The following is a 14,453-nucleotide window of genomic DNA, read 5'->3' as shown; positions in this document are numbered from 1 at the left end:
TACCATATAACAAATAAATGGTTAAAATATCCTATAACTACATGTACTATTTGTAAATTTAGAATTTAATCTTTATATTTTATTTTAAAAATTTAATTATTTTTGTTATTTAAATTAAAATATATAAGTTATTTGCTAACACTATTAAAATTTATTTTGTTAAATTTAGAGTCATTACAACTTATTTTTTTAGTTATATAGCTATCAATTAGATTATTTTAATTTAAAATATCATACTAATAAATTTAATAAAAAATTTAACAGTATTTAACAATTTGACCTCAATTTTAAAATTATAAAAGTATAGAAATTAATTTTTTAAAATAAAAGTTTAGGGATTGAATTTTAATTTTACAAAGAGTATAGGGACTTATAGTACAGTTTTGCCTAAATAAATTAAAGGAAAATACAACAATAAATAAAGGTTAAATTTATTATTAGTCCTTATACTTTGTGAAAGTTATAGATTTAGTCCCTATACTTTTATTTTATCAATTTTATTCTTTTACTTTTCAAATTGGTCACTTTTAGTCCCTGTACTTTTCAAATATACATTTGATTAAATTCAATTATTAGTATTGTGCCATACTTGCAATTATAAATTTAGTCCAATTTCTCCAATTGTATCATTCTAAGTCCCTATACTTTTTAAAATATAGGGACTAATGACAGAATTTAACCAAAAATAAATATTTACATATAAATTATATATTTAAAAAAATGCGATGTTTTCATGCCCATGAGATGTAGGAATGGAGTAGGGAAATGGAATCGTCATGTTTTGAGTGTCAATTCATGAAGTTATGATGATGTTCAAAAATCATTAAAATTATTACAAAATATAAAAGATTATTTTAATATTTTAAAATGTAATTAAATGCTGATATATCAATTAGTTGTATGTTAATATTTTAGGTAATTTGATAAAAATTTAAGAATTAAAAAGGTGAAATTTTAAATAAAAACAAAAATAACTTTAAAAACCAAAAGAAGTAATTATATTTATTATTTTTAATTAAAATTTTAGAGAAACAGTTGACGTTATAATATTAATTTTTTTTTAAATAAATTTGACTATGGCATATTGGTTTATTTAACTGGTAACTTCAAACTTAGCTATAATGTTAAGAACTTTTAATAAAAATTGACACAATCTTACCTTCCAACTTAAAATAATAATAATAATAATTAAGCTGTATTTAGATTTTATTTAATTTTTAATTTTATTGTTTGTGAAATTAATTTATAATGAAAAAGTTATTGGTTAATTTTGTCACACGTCAATAATTAATTAATTTTAAAATTAAAAAATAAAAATTATTTATAAAATAATATTTTAAAATTAAAATATATAAGAAAACATATTTTTAATTTTTTAAAATTAATTAAATGCTAATATAATTTATATATGAACTACCACGTGGATGCTAGTAAATGTTAATTTTTTTTATTTTGAGATGATTTGAGTTTAAGAAGTAAAAAGCGAAAAATAAAACGAAAGGTTGAATAAATTATTATATTTTAAAAAATTATATTAATAAATGTGATATAATATTAAAGAAATTAATATTGAGTACAAAAATAGAATAATAATTTAAAAGACGCGTGACCGAAATGTAGATGGGATGTGTTGTCGGCAGAAAGTTGGAAATTGTGAAGGGCGTGTTGGTGTTGATATGCCACCGACATTAATTGAGTGAGGATGAACAGTGCGAGTGATAACCCCCAACCATGTATTATTTTGGGCTGGCTGCCATTGTCCATTCTTTTCAACCTTCATCCAATTTTCATCAACCTATAAGCCCATTCTAATTGTAGACCCCCACCCCGTCGCTCCATAGTTTTTATTCAACTTTCAATATCAACTATATCATGGGCCATTGGGCATGGCACACTCCACCATGTTATTTATTTGAAAGATTGTAATCAATTGAAATAGTAAAGTTAAGGTTTTTAATTATTATTTATCGTGTGGAATATATCAAAATTATCGAAACATATTAAAATTTTGATCAGAATTAAATATAAATAATTTGATATCAGTTTAGGATTATTCTAATTGCTATATTTTTATGTATATATATAATGCTAAATTATCATGGTATATAAATATTTCGTTGTAATAAATTTTGATAAGAATGAAATATAAAATTTACTTATGAATGGGTACGATACTAACTATTATGATTTAAATGCTAATTTATCATGTTCAAATTTTATTTGAGTGAATTTTATAGAATTTATATAAAAATATTAAAAAATATCCTCATAATAATATAATTTTGTTAAAAAATAAAATTATTTTAAGGTTTATTATATAAAAAACCCCCTTAAAAATAATTCAATAATCAATCGAAAATAGCACTTAACTAAGCCCTCAATTGAATTTAAGCAATCAATTAAGCCATCATCCTTTGACACCGTTAACTTTGCCATGTGGCAAGTCGTGGTTGTGCCATGTGGCATAATTTAGTAATTTATTTTAAAATTTTTCCTCTTCTGGTTCCAGTGTGTATGAGTGATATTCTTCTTTTGGATTTTTCTTTGGGATATCATCGTTCTCTTTATCAATTATTATGGGTTATATTCTCGAAAATTTAGTGGAGTTTTACATCTTAGACTTCTTTATCTCAGCTATCTTATTATTCTTATTGTTTAATCTATCAAACATGGTTCATCTATAAAGGATATTCATTGGCCGGAGGTAATTACATCTATTACTGTTATACTTCCTGGTTGGATCATGGGAGCACGGTGATACAAATCTCAGATTTATAGAGGTTATGTTACTGTACTAGTTGTTACTGGAGCTACATTCGGGTTTTTTTTCTCTCTTTTGTTTTAGAGTGCACTATTGATGTTTGAGGTATTATTCTATCTATATGGTTGTACTGTCGATCTTATTATAGCACTGTGGTTTTAATTCATCTCCGGTATGTTTCAAAGCTTCGATGTTAATAATTAAAATAGTTTTATTATGTATCCCATTTCTAGCTTTCATAAAGGGGATAGATAATGGCAAAAGTATAGATGGTGGAAAATCGAGCTTAACCTCGCATATTAGTTCTCATTACTCAGGTAATCTCGGATTATGTCAATGAGTCAAAACGGGATGTCATGTTTTGTATGAGTTAATACAGTTTATGGTGATCTTTGGTTGGTATTCTAAGGGAATTACAGTAGACTGTGTGTCTAGATTATCTTGACAACAAGAAGAAAGACTTATTCTAAAATGTTATTAACTGATTAATAAGATCGACTTATTTGTTTTAGTCAGAACGGATTAATCACTTGAAAAGTTAGATGAGTTATATATATTCGAGTTCATCTCTAGAATTGGGAAATGTTATTATGGGTTAAAATCATCTCGATAGTTGCAGCTATCACACTTTTATTTAAATGATATTGTTTGAAGCTTTTCATGAATGGAACACTTATCAATTAGAAGTTACAGATGCAGATGTGTTGGAAGCATCAATTAGAGTATGATGATCCAAGTTTTTTTCGATTATGTTTCGAAAGATGATTACTGGGAATTTCTTGGTAGTTATACTACTAATGGTAAGGCTATGACTGGAGAGCATCATAATTGTTCAGTTAAGTTAAAGTATAGCATCAAGTTCTGATATGAGTTCTAATTGGAGACGAGCTACGATTTATTTTGTTTATATACTACCATTGAAAATGTGAAAGAAAGACTCAACTTAATGGCTATTATCATGTGAGAAACTTCGAGGACGAAATTTTCGTAAGGAGGGAGATTTGTAACGGCCAATTTTTTAGTGGTGTTGGAAATAGTGATTTCAGGGCCACAAATTCAACGCGTGAGTCCATAAATATTATTATTTAATATTTATGAATAATTTATGGCGTGATAATAAATTTTGATTTAATAATTTTTGGTTAAATGGAAGAACAATTAGGTTTAAGTGGTAAAATCCTAAAGTCAAGTGGTTTTAGAAAATGGGGTATCGGGACCTCGTTTCTATAAATCAAGCCGTAAATATTTAAAAATATTTATGAAGTATTATTAAGGTTGTATTAAAGTTTCGTTAAGAAATTTTAATGTTTAAATAGTTAATTAATTAAAAAGGACTAAATCGTAATAGTTGAAAAAGTTAATCGCTATTAGTTTAAAGGTGTTAATTGATTAAAGAAACATAATTGGATGGCCTTAATGGATAAATTACCCATTATTAAGATCGTGGACGGTTTAATCTTTAAATTATTTTAATTTTATATGTTTATATGTTATTTTTATTATTAAAATAAAGTAAAAAGGTTAATAAATTAATAAATAATACAAAAGTGGCCATCTTCAACCTTAAGTTTTCTTTGTTTCAACCAAAATCCATAGCCATGGAGAAGTTAGGTTCAGCCATGCTTCAATTTATACATGTAAGTCCATTTTGCACTCGTTTTTAATGATTTTTATATTTTTGAGATCGTTGCAACTAGGTTTAGCTAACCCGTACCTCTGTTTTCAAAATTATCAATATTTTAGAATGTGCCATGGATGAATTTGAGGTTTTTGTGAAATTTTATGATATATTGTTAACCTTTGTTGTTAAATAGACATGTTTTATTAAGTAATTTTTGGTAATTTTTAATGTTAAGGACTAAAATGTGAAATTAATAAAAGTAAAAGGACTTGTTATGAAATAATAGAAAATATGGGTTGTAAATGAGTTCCACACCATACGGCTAAGCTTGAAATTTAATAAAAATGGTTAAGTTGCATGTTTTAGGCTCAGGGACTAAATTGAATAAAAGTAAAATGTTGGGGGAAATTTGTAAAAATGTTGAAAAATAATTAATTGTATAAAAGGATTTATTTTTTCTATCTGAATTAATAAATTTAATGAAATTATTAATTTAAATCAAGAACAAGTGGAAAATCGAGGAGAAGGGAGAATTACCAAGTAACCCCTGTACTTTGACATTTCTACAATTTAGCCATGGAAGTTCGTATGATTATATATATCATTTTAATGCTATGTATTGATCTATATGTTAATATGTTGATTACTATGTAATGGAATGATGTAAATCTAACGATGTCATGATAATTATCGAGCCCAATTTGAGCCTTAGGAATTCATAGGATACAAATGACATGTCATTAGGGTTTTCATGTTTCGAGTGCTGGTCTTGAATGTCCTATCGATGGCTAAGGTTCTGCATTTTTTGCGAATACTCCACAATTCGTGTAAGCAGCATCGTGTAGCTTACATTCCGACTCACAGCTCATGTGAGTAATATGTAAAGGAAAGGAAAAGTTAGGGTTAAATGTTTAGCACACTTTGTTTGAGCTATTCCGCGTATTTGATGATATCTTAAACGGTTCAACGGGCATGCAAAGGAAAGGAATGGTAAGTGTTTAAAAGGAACTATGTTATGTATTTATGAAAAGGGTTGAAATGGTAAGTTTCATTGAAAGTATGATATGCTAAGGAAAATGATGAATTCAAATGAATTATGTCCATGTGTAATGGTTTACTTATGTTAAATTCATATAGATTATGTTTGAATATGCTAACATGTGTTGTTGATGGTGCTTAGGCTTGTGCCAAACTTATGGTTGGATTATATTACGCTTAATTTTAATGATATACATTGAAATGGTAAGTGTTTAAATGGAAATATGCTTATGTTCATGAAAAGGTTGTATGAATTAAAAGATATATTTTCTTATGAAATTTTCATGTGATTTATCTCAAAAGAATTTTGTATAAATGCACTAACTTGTATATTAATGATGATGTTTAGGCTTGTGTCAAGCTTGTGGTTAAGGTTGATGTTTATGCTTATGTTTTGTATTATGCAAATGAAACGGGTAAGAAAAGGTAATGAGACAATAAGTTCATAATTGAGATCTAATATGATGATATAGTAGGATTGATGAGTTAAATGGCGTACTTATGTGTGATAAATTTACTTATGCTACGGATGAATTTACCTATGACATGAATAAATGTACTAACTTGTGAATTGGTAATGTTATTTAAACTATGCTAAGTCAATGGAATGGAAAGTAAGTAAAAGGAATGGTAAGTAAATAAACGGAGTGGTTCATAGTCTTATGAAAAGGTTAAGGATTGTATAATATGTCTTATAAAATCCTATTAAGTTAAGAATGAAAAATATATGTGATTTGGATAGATTTACTCATTTGTGAGTTGATGATTATATAGTTGATAAATCTTGTGGCACTAGTATAGGTTTATACTTACCCTATAAAGTTTCATTATTGAAATGGGATATTATGTTTATAGTTTATACGAGCTTATTAAGCATTTATTGCTTACGTAGTTTATTTCCTTTACTTTTCATATTATCGGAAGTTTGATCGATTTGGAAGTTTGTCGGAGATCTATCATACTATCCAAAGATTATATCGGTAGTTTTTTTGATGTTTTGGCCAAGGTTATAATGGCATGTATAGGTGGACTTATGTTTAATGTTTGGTTGAATGCTTAGATGTTAATTTTGGTATGTATATCTATATGTTGGTTGTTTGGTACCATTTTGGTAATGAATAAATTGTGTCATTTAAGTGGTTGAGATGCATGAAAGCAATGGTTCAAATGGTAAGTTATATTGACATGGTATAAGTCAAGTATTGTAACAGCCCGATTTAGACCCTAATCGGAACGGTAGTTTCGGGACCACGAATCCGAGTCAAGAAAATATTTAAAAATTATTTTCTATGTTTATTTTGTGTGAATTTATATCTGTGAAATTTTCGTAATTTAATTTTGTCGTTTAGGTGTCCGATTAAATAAAAAGACTTAATCGCGTAAATTGAAAAGTGGGTAGTTTATTTTGTAAAGGGCTTAATTGTTGATGGCTTTCTAAATGAGATTAGTTATGATGAAATTAGCCCAATATATATAGTGTTGGATAGCTAAGGACATTTAAATGAAATAATATAATGTTATAATTAAGGTTAAATTTGGAAATGAAATAATATATTATAAACTATCATATAATAAACATAAAATAAGTTTATTTCATATCATTTTTCCCTGTTCATACACCGAAACTAAGACAAAGAAATAGAAAAAAAAAAACAAAGAAAACTAAGCCAAAGAAATAAAAAAAAAAAACAAAAGCTAGGGTTCGGCACTTCTAAAGCTCAATCAAGGCTAGATTTTTGTTCGGTTTTTGATAATTTTTAAGTTTTTGAGATCGTTGCTTAGTAATCTTCAAAACTCATACTTGAATTTTTTATTTTGATAATATTTTGAGTTGTGCCATTGTTGATAGCTTGTGATTTTTGTTGTTTGATGATGAAAAATGAAAGATATGTTTTAGATTAACATATTTTGTATTGGAATTTTTGATAATTTTGAGTAATTAGGACTTAATTGCAAAAATAATAATTTTAGGGAATAAAATATGAAATTAAAGAATTATATGGGCTTGTATAGACATGGCTAATATTCGGCCTAGTCTGGGTGTGGAGAAATTTGGTGTATTTTGTGTTTTGTACAATAGGGACTAAATTGTAAAAATTGTAAATGTCAGGGGTAAAATAGTAATTTTCCTATTTATGTGTTTTTGGACTAAATTGAATAAAAATATGTTTGAATGAGCTTAATTTGAATGTGTTTAGATCAAGAACCAAAGAAATCGGATTTGGATCGGGGAAAAACAAAAGTTGTCGACTAGCAGCCCTGTTCCATTTTACGATGTCAGAGGTAAGTTTTTAAGCAAATAGACGTGTTTAATTGTAGCTAAATATAAAATATACATGCTGTTATGAAATATTAGAATTTATGTTTGATATAACCAAATATAAAAAGGCTTGGTTACTACGTTACTCAATTCGTTCCGATCGAGTTACGACGTCCGAAAGCCCCGTATGAAACTTAGGAATAGCTAGGATACATATGTCATGACTTAGGATTCCTATATATGTGTGCGAGTAAGTCCATAGCATCGATTTGTGGTTCCGATATGTGTTCACGAGTAAGACCCTATCTGGGACAGTGGCATCGATATGTGGCTACATGTAAGACCATGTTTGTAACATTCCGAAATAGGGCCTAAACGGAATAGTGGTTGCGAAACCACAAATTCAGGGTAAAAAAAATATTTTATTATTATTTTGAGGTTCATGGTATGATTACATGATTGTGTGAAAATTTCGTGATAAAATTCTATGCATAAAGTGCTTAAATTGAGGTTAGGGACTAAATCGAATAATTTGCAAAACTTGCATTCTAGAAGTTTTTAGTATGAAATTATTTTGGAATATTAATTAGGAGATCTTAAATGGTAATTTGACCAATTTTAAGTTCATAAACAAAATTAGGACATGGAAGGAATTTTTGAAAGTTTAGTAAGGAGGGCATTTTGGTCATTTGGTTATTAACATTAATAAAAGGTAAAAAGATGATAAAATTGTATCATCTTCTTCAAGTTAACAGCAGAACCTTACCTCTCTCCATAGCTGGGGTTTCTTCAACTTTCAAGCTTCATAGTAAGTGATTCCAAGCCCGCTTTTAATGATCTTTACGTTTTGAAGTCCCTTAGCTCGATAAAGCTTATGCTAGCAATAATTTAAGTTAGGAATCAAATTTGGAAAAATACCCATAGGTGAAATTTGTGTATTTTGATGTTTTATGATGGAATATGAGGTTTTAAATTATGTTAGACAACTTGTGCTACTTGGTTTAAAGTGAAAACGAGTAAAAGGCTTAATCGGTAAAATACCTAATAGTCATAAGTACATGTTAGTGTGTGAATTTGATGTTGCCATAGAAGGAAAAATGATCAGCAAGTCATAAAACATAAGAAAATAGGATGAAGTTTAATTTACGAGCCTTGGGGCAAAAGTGCAAATATGTGAAAGTTTAGGGGCAAAATGTAATTTTGCCAAAGTTTGAGTAAAGGGTTGTTTTGATAAATGTTGATATTAAATAAGCTAAATTTGCTATTATAGATCAAGAAGAGCGAAATTCGAGAGTAGATCGGAAAAAGAAAAAGTAAAGGACTAAATTGTAAAGTTTAGTCACATTTTGTATCAAGGTAAGTTTACATAAATAAATGCAATATTCTTTTATTTTATATTATTATTGTCAATTTCAGCATTTATATATTTATGTTATGAAAATATTTAAAGTCGAATTTAAGGTGAAGTGACAGAGGAAAAGTGTTAGAAAGCCGGTTGAACCCTAGGAATGTTAGGATATTAGGGTTGACAGACGAATCGAAATGAGCCATGTAAGTCCATATTAGAAATATGGCTTTGGAGACAGATTGAGCCGTGTAATTCCATATTATATATGGCATTGGAGCAGGAATAATTCATGTAAGTCCATGTCAAAGACATGGCATTGGCGAGATATTGATAGGCGAGAAGCGACCTAGTATCCTTAGTATTCCGAGTGGTTCAACGGGTCAGGATACGAGTTAAATTACAGTGAATTAACAGCAAAGGAAAAGTAGATTATACTTATGAAAAGGAAAGGTCGGGTAAGAAAGAAGGTAAGGGAATAAAGAAGAAGATAGAAATTGAGAAGTAAAGAAATTTATGATGTTAGATGATATTATGCATAATTATCCATTATGTTGAATGTTGTGATTTATTTGCTTGTAAGCTTACTAAGCCTAGTGCTTAATCTCTTTATTTTCTTCTTCTTATAGTACTTATCTAGCCACTCGGGATTGAAGGAAACGTCGGAGGCCGATCACACTATCAAAGAAATAACTTCGGTATAATTAGACGTTTTGTTTTGTGTATGGCATGTATAGAAACTTAGCCACTTTTGGTATAATATGAACAATGAATGATGTGTAACTACTTGCTAGTGATTAGCTAATAAAATGGCCGATGATATGCATGTTTATTAATATGTATGATTGAATGGTGATTATCACATGAAAATTATGAAAAATGTGAAAGTAACCTAAAAATAGATTCAAGTAACAGAATGACATAACTTTGAAAAATCACTAAAATTGTATAAACATAGTTTGAAGATGAATAATATATGAAATTAAATCTTATTATGTCTATTTTCTTATGGAATAAGAAAAATAGGTAAAGGTATTATATTTCATGATATATCTGAGTTTTAGTGAAACAGGTCGAGCGATTTGGAACCCCTATTTCAACTTTGGAAATTCACCATAAATTTTACAAAACTAATTAGAAGGTATACTTTATATGGTTATAATCCTTGTTGAGTCTAATTTTAAGAGAAACAAACGGCTTAGTGATATGAATTTTGTACAGGAAGAAACATGGTTCGTAGTAACAAGAGGTTAGTGCAGTCGAGTTTTGAAACAGGGGAAACTTTAACTAATAAACTGTACTAATTGGCCAAGTCAAAAATCTATGGAAAAAAAACAGTAGATAGATATATGAGTCTAGTTTCAGGAAAAATTTACGGATCTTAATTTCGAGTTTCGGAACTCAAGATATGAATTTTTAGACGACTACGACGCAGAATGGCAGCACATTCCGAAATGCTTAAATAAACAATTTAAACCTATTTAAGGGATAGAATAAGTTTAGTAATGCCTCGTGCTCGATTCTGGCAACAGTCTCGGGTAAGGAGTGTTACATTTATTGGTATCGAGCAGGTTTAGTCGGTTCTCGGAGCAGTTAGTGTGAGAAAAGTCTAGTTATACATGCCATACTTGTATTTTGATAGTGTGGCGACTCTGCGATTTTTTTAAATATTTTGTTTTATAGTAATGGATCCGGGCGGCCGATGATGATGTGAAAGTAATGCTTTGCTTCCACGAAAGGCGGCGCCATCCGAGAATAGGCCATAATAGTCGATCGGGGAGGAGTGACTCGAAGCTCTCTTAGAGCTTTGAATGATTTGTTTGCCGAGTTCGTTCGCACGAATCCGTGCTAGACCTCCACCCCTCATGATTCTCGGGCTACCCATGTAGCTCAAGCTTCCCGACCACAGTGCAGTGGTAAGAAAAAACCACCAGTTGATAGAATTAGGAAACAAGGGCGAAGAGTTCGAGCAACAAAAGATGATGATGCGAGAAAGAAGCGAAATTTTGGTTAGAAAATACTATCGAGTCTTTGACGAATTATCTTGTACACCCGAGGAATGTATGAAATGTGTAGTATCACTTCTTAGAGACTCAAACCTACTACTGGTGGAAGACACTTATATCAGTTGTACCGAAAGAGAGGGTCACTTGGGATTTCTTTCAGGAAGAATTTAGTAAAAAGTACATCAGTCAGAGGTTTATTGACAAGAAGAGAAAGGAATTCCTGGAATTGAAATAAGGCAATATGACGGTGACCGATTATGAGCGTGAATTTGTCAGGCTCAGTAAATATGCTCAAGAATGTGTGTCCACAGAGGCTATCCTGTGTAAAAGGTTTGAGGACGGGTTAAATGATGATATCCGACTGTCAGTGGGTGTCCTAGAAATAAAAGAGTTCATTATTTTAGTTGAGAGAGCCTGTAAGGCAGAAGAGCTATTAAAAAGAAAAGGCAAAGTTGAGACAGAGACACAAGATACAAAGAAGAGACAGATGAGCGAGATCATTTCAGGGCTACATCCAAGAGGCCCAGAGAGTTTTCTACGGATCTAGCTTTTCGCGAGGCAATCTAGTCGAATAGAGGTAGCAGATTTAAGGATCCAAGGCTCAAACCACCTCGACTACGAGTGTAGGTAATGTCGAGCGAGGGTAGATCGAGGTGTCCACAGTGTGGTAGACTTCTTTATGGTCCTTGTCGGGCAAAGAAAATGTTTGCTATAAATGTGGTGCTCAGATCATTTTGTACGAGAATGTCTAGAAGTGGCTAGCCGAGAGGTAACACAGAGTGCTAGATCTGGAAATGCTCTTACTAGAGGCGATCACCGAGGCAACCGGGAGTAGGAGCAAATGTGAGGTACCTCTAGAGATTCGATTGTGAGACCGGATGTTAGAGCCCTGCAAGGACTTATGCTATTCGTGCACGCCAAGAGGCATCCTCCCCGATGTGATTACGGTACATTTTCTCTACATGATATTAATGTCATTGCTCGATTGATCCGGTTCAACTCATTCTTATGTTTGTATGAAATTGATGCCTAGTATAAGTATGCCTATAGAATCTCTGAATTTGTGATTAAAGTATCGAATCCATTAGGCAAGCATGTATTAGTAGATAAGGTATGTAGAAATTGTCCTTTAATGATTAGAGGCTCTTGTTTTCCTACCGATCTCATGCTATTGCCATTTGATGAGTTTGATGTGATTCTTGGTATGGATTGGTTGACTACACATGATGTGATAGTGAATTGTGGAAAGAAATTCATTGAGTTGAAGTGTGAAAATGGTGAAATTCTTGGGTTAATTCGGAAGAGTCGATAGTTCATTTCCTATAATTTCATTATGTCTACTCAGAAATACTTGAGAAAAGGGTATGAAGCTTATCTTGCTTTTGTGTTGAACACTAAAGATCCGAATTGAAAATTGAATCGAGTGCTGTGGTATGTGAGTTTCCGATGTGTTTCGGAAGAACTACCGGGTTTACCTCTGTTAGAGAAGTTGAGTTTGGTATTGAGTTGATTCCGGTACCACGCCCATTTCTATTGCTCCTTATAGAATGGCTCTATTGGAATTGAAAGAATTGAAAGCTCGATTGCAGTGAATTAATGATAAAGGCTTTGTAAGACCCAGAGTTCACCATGGGGTGCACCAGTGCTATTTGTGAAAAAAAAGACGGATCGATGAGATTGTGCATAGATTATCGGCAACTTAACAAGGTAACAATGAAGAACAAGTATCCATTGCCTAGAATTGATGATTTGTTTGATCAATTGAAGGAGCTCTGTGTTTTCCAAGATAGATTTGAGATCCGGATACTATCGATTGCGAGCTAAAGAGTCAGATGTCCCAAGACTGCTTTCCGGACTAGGTATGGTCATTATGAGTTCCTTGTGATGCCATTTGGCTTGACTAATGCTCCTGCCATTTTTATGAACTTAATGAACCGAATTTTTAGACCATACTTAGATAAGTTTGTAGTTGTGTTCATTGATGATATTTTGATTTATTCTCATGATGAGACCGAGCATGCGAGCATTTGAGAACGCTTTACAAATTCGAGAGATAATCGGTTGTATGCCAAGTTCAAAAAAAGTGAGTTCGTTACGAAAGTTGGTTTTCTTGGACATATTGTCTCGGTGAAGGTATTAAGGTTGATACGAGTAAGATTTCAACCATTGTTGATTGGAAGCCTCCTAGAAATGTATCGGTTAGAAGTTTTCTTGGTCTTGCGGATATTATAGACGATTTGTGGAGGATTTTCCATGATAGCTACCCGATGACGAGACCTGCTACGGAAGGATGTTAAGTTTGAATGGTGAGAAGTGCCAACAAAGTTTTGACAAGTTAAAGGCATTGTTGACGAAGCTCCTATCTTAGTACAGTAGGAACCGGTAAAGAATTTGTGATTTACATGATGCATCCTTGAATGGGCTCGGTTGTGTACTCATGCAGGAAGGAAAGGTAATTGCTTATGCCTCTAGACAATTGAAGCCACATGAGAAAAATTATCGACACATGATTTAGAGCTAATGCTATTGTATTTGCATTGAAGATTTGGAGACATTATTTGTATGGTGAAAGGTGCTGGATATTTACCGATCATAAAAGCTTGAAATACTTGATGACTCAAAAGATTTGAATTTGAGGCAAAGAAGATGGTTGGAATTGCTTAAAGATTATGAGTTAGTGATTGATTATCACCCGTAAGGCAAATGTAGTTCTTGACGCTTTAAGCGAAACTTTTATTTACATTGCGAGCTTTGAATACCAATTTAGCCATGTCGATGATGGTTCTATTTTAGCTAAATTTAGAGCTAAACCGGTATTTCTTGAAGAGATTTGTGAAGCTCGAAAGATGATAATGAGTTACAAGCTAAAAGAGTTCAATGTGAGTCGGGCATAGAATCAGATTTCTGGATTGGTTCGATGGTTGTTTGATGTTTAGAGACGAATTTGTGTACCAAAGAATGATGAGCTTATTCGGAAGATTTTACAGAAGCACATAGCAGTTCTTTATCTATTCATCCAGCGAAGACAAAATGTATAATGATTTGAAGAAATTGTATTGGTGGGTAGGAATGAAAAGAGATATTTCAGAGTTTGTTTCTAGATGCTTGATTTGTCAACAGGTAAAGGCCGAACATCAGGTACCCTCAGGATTATTGCAACATGTGCTAGTTCCGGAATGGAAATGGGACAGAGTTACTATGGATTTTGTGATAGGATTGCCGTTAACACTGAAAAAGAAAGATGCAATATGGGTTGTGATTGATAAGCTAACTAAGTCGGCTCATTTTATCCCAATCCGTATGGATTATTCACTTGACAAGTTGGCCGAGTTATACATTTCAGAGATAGTTAGACTACATGGAGTGCCATTATCGATCATTTCAGACAGAGATCCAAGATTTACTTCACGGTTCTGGAATAA

Source organism: Gossypium arboreum, chromosome 10 (assembly GCF_025698485.1).
Source record: "Gossypium arboreum isolate Shixiya-1 chromosome 10, ASM2569848v2, whole genome shotgun sequence".
Classification (NCBI taxonomy): Eukaryota; Viridiplantae; Streptophyta; class Magnoliopsida; order Malvales; family Malvaceae; genus Gossypium; species Gossypium arboreum.
The sequence above is the reverse complement of the archived record's forward strand: the minus strand, read 5'-3'. Positions refer to the sequence as shown.